General features: G+C 46.8%; 1 long non-coding RNA gene across 1 annotated transcript; it reads left to right on the plus strand.

Moving 5' to 3' along the window:
* Nucleotides 1-1,997: 1,997 nt before the first annotated feature.
* Nucleotides 1,998-5,167, plus strand: LOC116981274. Its single transcript, XR_004414200.1, has 2 exons — nt 1,998-3,285; nt 4,716-5,167. It is a non-coding gene; the product is annotated as an uncharacterized LOC116981274 (long non-coding RNA).
* Nucleotides 5,168-6,000: the final 833 nt, after the last annotated feature.

Consider the following 6,000-nt stretch of genomic DNA (forward strand, 5'->3'; position numbering starts at 1 on the left):
TATAACTCCTGCTGGCCCATCACTGTCTCTGTGACTCCTCAGGCCCCTGCAGCCCTCAATATCTCCGTAACCCCCTCTGGCTCCTACACCCATCACAGCCTCTGTAACCCTCTCCGGCTCTGCACTCCTCCTTGTTTCAACATCCCCTCCCCATCTCTGCAGATCCCTCTAGCCCCGACACCCCTCCCTGTCTCTGAATCTCCCTCTACATCAGGTGTGGCAGGCAGTTTTTAACAGGACAACCCCATCAAAGCCTAGATGTTAAGGTGGAAAGAGTGTAGAGAGGATTTACAAAGATGTTGCCAGGACTCTGAGCTGTAGGGAGAGGTTTGGCAGGCTAGGACTTTATTTCTTGGAGCGCAGGAGGATGTGGGGTGATCTTATGGAGGTGTATAAAATCATGAGGCGCATAGCTAGTGCTAGGGGAATCAAGAGGTAGATGGGGCATGTTAAATTGGAGTACTTTGAGAGATTGTGTGGCACAGTGGCGCAGCAGTAGAGTTGCTGCCTTACAGCACCAGAGAACCGGGTTAGACCCTGACTAATGGCCGCTGTCTGTATGGAGTTTGCACGTTCTCGCTGCGACCGCTTGGGTTTTCTCCGGGAGCACTGGTTTCCTCCCACGCTCCAAAGATGTACATGTTTGTAGGTTAATTTGGCTTTGGTAAAATTGTACATTGTCCCTACTGTACATACGTGGTGATCGCTAGTCGGTGCAGATCCGGTTGGCAGATTCGAACGGCCTGTTTCTTGCTGGATCTCTAAAGTCTAAAGTCATCTTCCCCACTGCTATCAGACTCCTGAACTAATCACCCCTTACACACGAGGTGCTGCCTCGTACTCTTAACTCTACCTCATACGGTGATTCCATTATTGCACTTTTATTTTATTTTGTGCTACTCGGATGTTGCATCATAATCCTGCACCATATTGTGGTTTTGCATCTGTTGTTGTATTTATCATTACTATATGTACACTGTTTACTCGGTGAGCTTCATGTGAGCAAGGAGTTTGGGATATTTAAGAGGGAATTAGATGTGGCCCTTGTGGCTAAAGGGATCAGGGGGTATGGAGAGAAGGCAGGTACAGGATACTGAGTTGGATGATCAGCCATGATCATATTGAATGGCGGTGCAGGCTCGAAGGGCCGAATGGCCTACTCCTGCACCTATTTTCTATGTTTCTATGGTATAGTTTATGTTCTCGTGTACCGAACTACAGTGAAAAGCTTTTTTGTTGCGTGCTATCCAGTCAGTGGAAAGACTATATATGATTACAATCGAGCCATCCACAATGTACAGATACATGATAAAGGGAATCATGTTTAGTGCAAGATAAAGTCCAATAAAGTCCGATTACAGATACTCCGAGGGTCTCCAATGAATCTGAGAGTCTCCAATCTCATTGCTGCCTGGTGTTTTTGTTAATAAACAAATCTAATTTGATAAGAAACTAATTTAAATCTGAATCTTGAGGTGCATAAAAGTGGATAGATCACCACTACCTGTCCAAGTGCATCCTGTGTGATTGAGGGAAGCAAGGGAAAAGATTCTGGGGGCCACAAGGATGTTTCTGGGACTGTAGGGTTTGAATTATAAGGAGAGTACTAGATAGGCTGGGTCACAAAGTGCTGGAGTAACACAACGGGTCAGGCAACATCTCTGGAGAACACGGGGAGGTGATGTTTCGGTTGGGGCCCTTCTTCAGGCTGGGCTGTTTTCTCTGGAGTAAAGGAGGCAGAGGGATGACCTTATAAAATCAGAAGTCATGAGGGGCGTAAGTAGGTGACAGTCCTTTTCCCAGGGTAGAGGGGTCTACAAACTAGAGGGCATAGGTTTTAGATAAATGGGGCAAGATTTAAAGGGAATGATCCCCATGATGGACCGAGCAGTGTCTAGCACTCTGTGTAGCCTCCTTTGTTCATGGGTATTGGAGTTGCTGATCCAGGCTGTGATGCAACCAGTCAGTGTTCTCCGTACCAAGACTCTGTCCAAGACTGTGCTTCTCGTCAATGGAGCAGAATGCTTGCAGAAGCTGAATGGGGACTCTGCAGTTGTAGTTGCTGGTTTACACAAAAGGCAACAACTCAAAGGGTCTGAAGAAGGGGCCCAATCAAAAAACTCACCTATGCCTGTCCTCTAGAGATGCTGCTGCCTGACCCGCTGAGTTACTCCAGCATTTTGTGTCCTGTTGGGACTTGGTAATTGTCAGGAAGGGGAGGATAGATCGAACGTGGTGGAAGACAGAGTTATTTAAGGAGGGAATTCCAGAGTTTGGGTCAAGACGATGGTGGGACAAAGGAAATGGGGGTCAGTTAAGTGATGTGAACGAGATTGTTGTGTTTGTCTACGAGAGGAATGCACGCGAAGGAGTTAGTCCAATGGGACTGATGACTAGTGGAAGTGAATGGATCCATTAAACCTGGTCAATGGGAATGAATGGAAAGTGTTTCTTCCGTTGGGATTGTCACCCAGTGGGGTTGAATTGGAATGGACTGGGTTCAAAAGGACTGAATGGGAAGGGATGGGTGCGTGGATTGCAAGAATGAATGGGGGTTTTGATATAATGAGCTTGTATGATATGGGAGTCAATGTTCATAAGTTCATTAGTCTTGGGAGCAGAGTTGGACCAGCCTATCGTCTACGCTGCCATTCAATCATGCCTAGTCTATCTTTCCCATATAACCTAATTCCACTGCCTTCTCCGCACAATCCTTATTAATCAAGAATCTGACAATCTCTGCCTTAGCTATACCCAAAGATGGCCTTCACAACTGTCTGTGGGAATGAATTCCACAGATTCGCCACCCTCTGGCTAACGAAGGGTATGGAGAGGATGGGTTTGGAGGAAGGGTTTGGAGGAAGGGTTTGTAGGGTATAGATTGAAGGGACGGTTTGAAGGGACGGTTTGGAGGATGGGTTTGGAGGATGGGTTTGGAGCCAGATTCAGCAAGGCGGCGGCAGGCTGATGAGCACTATGTGTAACAGTGGGAGCTGGATAGTTTCCAGAGCTTTGTGCTGTAAAGCAGTTTGATGTGCTACAGGAAAATGATTTCAGTAAACACAACAGGCTGATTTCCTTGCCTTGATTAAAGTCCTTCGGAGTAAATTGCATATAATTTCTGCATGTTGAATGTATCTGTGAAATGGCTCTATTGACAGATCGAGGGTCGATAGAAGGAATGAGCTGTCAGGAGCGAGATACCGATGTCACCCGCAATGAGCTGTGCATTTTTAACTGTTTTGCTCTGAAACAGATGCCTCGCAGCCTCAGGCTGCTGCTAAGGTGAGGACAAGCAAATATTCTTTATTAACATTTCATTCCAGCTCCCTACAAGACGTAAATTAGATGCAGTGTTAAAGTGGGTAGATTGCAGAAATATGTCACAGTGATGGCGCTGCCTTGGACAGCTCACATCATCCTGCAGTGATGCTCATTATAGATCTTATTTAGCCAGCATTAACTAGCTCACACTTATCACCCGACTTATTTACATGCACTGTTGTTATCACAGAAGCCTTCCAAGGTTAATCTATAATTCTGAGTGCGTGCATACATGTATGTAGATGTGATGTGCGCCTGTGACTTTGTGTGTGTGTGTGTGTGTGTGTGTGTGTGTGTGTGTGTGTGTGTGTGTGTGTGTGTGTGTGTGTGTGTGTGTGTGTGTGTGTGTGTGTGTGTGTGTGTGGTTTATGGATAGGACAGGTTTTAAGGGATATGGGCTAATGACAGGCAGGTGGGACTAGCGTGGATATGGCACCGTGGGCGTTGGGCCGAAGGGCCTGTTTCCGTGCAGTATGACCATGTAGCTCTGTGTGTACAGAGTCATGGATTCATAAAGCACAAAAACAGACCCTTCGGCCAAATTTGTGGATGCTGACCATGGGGTCCCATCAATGCAAGTCCTACCTGCCCGTGATTAGCCCATATCCCTCTAACCCCTTTTGTCAGTGTGTGTGTGTGTGTGTGTGTGTGTGTGTGTGTGTGTGTGCGCGCATGGGCTCTGTGAGTGATTGTGTTTTTGTGTGCGTGCACAGTGTGTATGGGTATGTATACGCCTTATATATGTGTGTGCATGTGTATGTGGGGAGTATATGTCTGTGTGTGACTCTGTGTGTGTGTGTATGTGAGTGTGTGTGTGGGCTGTGTGTGTGTTTGTGGGCAGTGTGTGTTTGTGGGCAGTGTGTGTTTGTGGGCAGTGTGTGTGTTTGTGGACAGTATGTGTGTGTGGGTGGGTGTGTGTTTGTGGGCAGTGCGTGTGAGTGTGTGCATGGGCTCTATGTGAGTGTGTGCAGTGTTTATGTTTTTGTGTATACGCCTTATATAAGTGTGTGCATGTGTATGTGGGGAGTGTTTGTGTGCCACTGTGTGTGGGCAGTGTGTGTATGTGAGTGTGTGTGTGGGCTGTGTGTGTGTGCAGTGTGTGTTTGTGGACAGTGTGTGTGTGTGTGCGCGCGCAGTGTGTTTGTGTGTGTGTGTGTGTGCGCGCGCAGTGTGTGTTTGTGTATGTGTGTGTGCGCAGTGTGTGTTTGTGGACATTGTGTGTGTGTGTGTATGTGTGGACAGTGTGTGTGTGAACATCAGTGTAGGCTTACAGATGATGGTGGAGGTGGAAAGTGTGTGGGGAAGAAACACAAGCAGGTTGGCCAATGGAAATATGACGTATGGTTACGTAGAATTTATTAACCTCGATTCATTCGGGATCAATCCCACAGACTTCATCAAGAGCCCTTTCACTATCATCAAGGCCGCTGCATGTACCATCAAGGATCTCCACCATCTGGGCCATGGCCTCTTCTCGCTGCTACCGTCGGGCAGGAGGTACAAAAGCCCCACACCACCAGGTTCACGAACAGTTACTCTCCTACAACCACCAGGTTCTTGAACTGACCCACACAACCCAAATCCTACCTCGGAAACGGAACAGACCGACCCCCTCTTGCACTGCTGGGGACTTGTTATCTAATTGAGTTTTGCACCAAATGTCTTGATTTTTGTCCCTTTTTCTTTTCACTGTCTTGTACAATTTATGTGTAATTTGTGTATAATTTATGTTCCAGTGTATTGTCTGAGTCCATGTGCCTGTGATGCTGCTGCAAGCAATATATCCATTGTACCTGAACCTCACCGTGCTTGTACATCTGACAATAAACTCAACAATCTCAGGCATCTCAAATCCTTCTCTCCTTACCTGACAACCTTATGTCACCTCTCCACCTCCAGCCTTTGTCACTTATTCCACCCATCTGCCAATCACTCCCCCCCCACCCCCTCGCACCGATCACATGGCAGAAAAAAAAGACACAAAGTGCTGGAGTAACTCACTGAGTCAGGCTCCATCTAAGGAGAACATGGGTAGGTAACGTTTCGGGTCGGAACCCTCCTTCAGACTTCCTTATCGCTTGCCAGACTTTGTCCCACCCCCACCTCTCTTTTCCAGCTCCCCCCCACTCCATCAGTGTGAAGAAGGCTCCAGACACGAACAATCACCTATCCATGTCCTTCAATGTTGCCTGATCTTCTGAGTTATTCCAAGAAGACAAGAGTCACCTATGTTTTATTGTCATATGTCTTGAACAATGAAATTCTTACTAGCAGCAGTACAAGACTGTAAAGATAGTACTCTGTAAATACAATAACATTCTGCAAATTAAAAAAAGCACACGCAGATACTGTAACTAAACAAACAATACTAGTGCAAAGTCCCAAATATCGTGTCCCAAGTCTATGTACTTTAGAGATTTTTGGAGATTGTTGTGTATAATAGGTGCTGGTTTAATTGCTGGTTGTAGAGATGAAACTGCTCCTGAAATTGGACGTTACAGTTTTCAGGTTCCTGTACCTTCTTCTCGATGGTAGCAGTGAGATGAGAGCATGGCCAGGGTGGTGTGGGTCTCTGATGATATTGGCTGCCTTTTTGAGGCAACGCCTCCTGCAGATCCCTTGGATGGTGGGGAGGTCAGTACCCGCGACCACACTCAGGTATCGCAACTATTAATT

This window comes from Amblyraja radiata, chromosome 15 (assembly GCF_010909765.2).
Source record: "Amblyraja radiata isolate CabotCenter1 chromosome 15, sAmbRad1.1.pri, whole genome shotgun sequence".
Taxonomy (NCBI): domain Eukaryota; kingdom Metazoa; phylum Chordata; class Chondrichthyes; order Rajiformes; family Rajidae; genus Amblyraja; species Amblyraja radiata.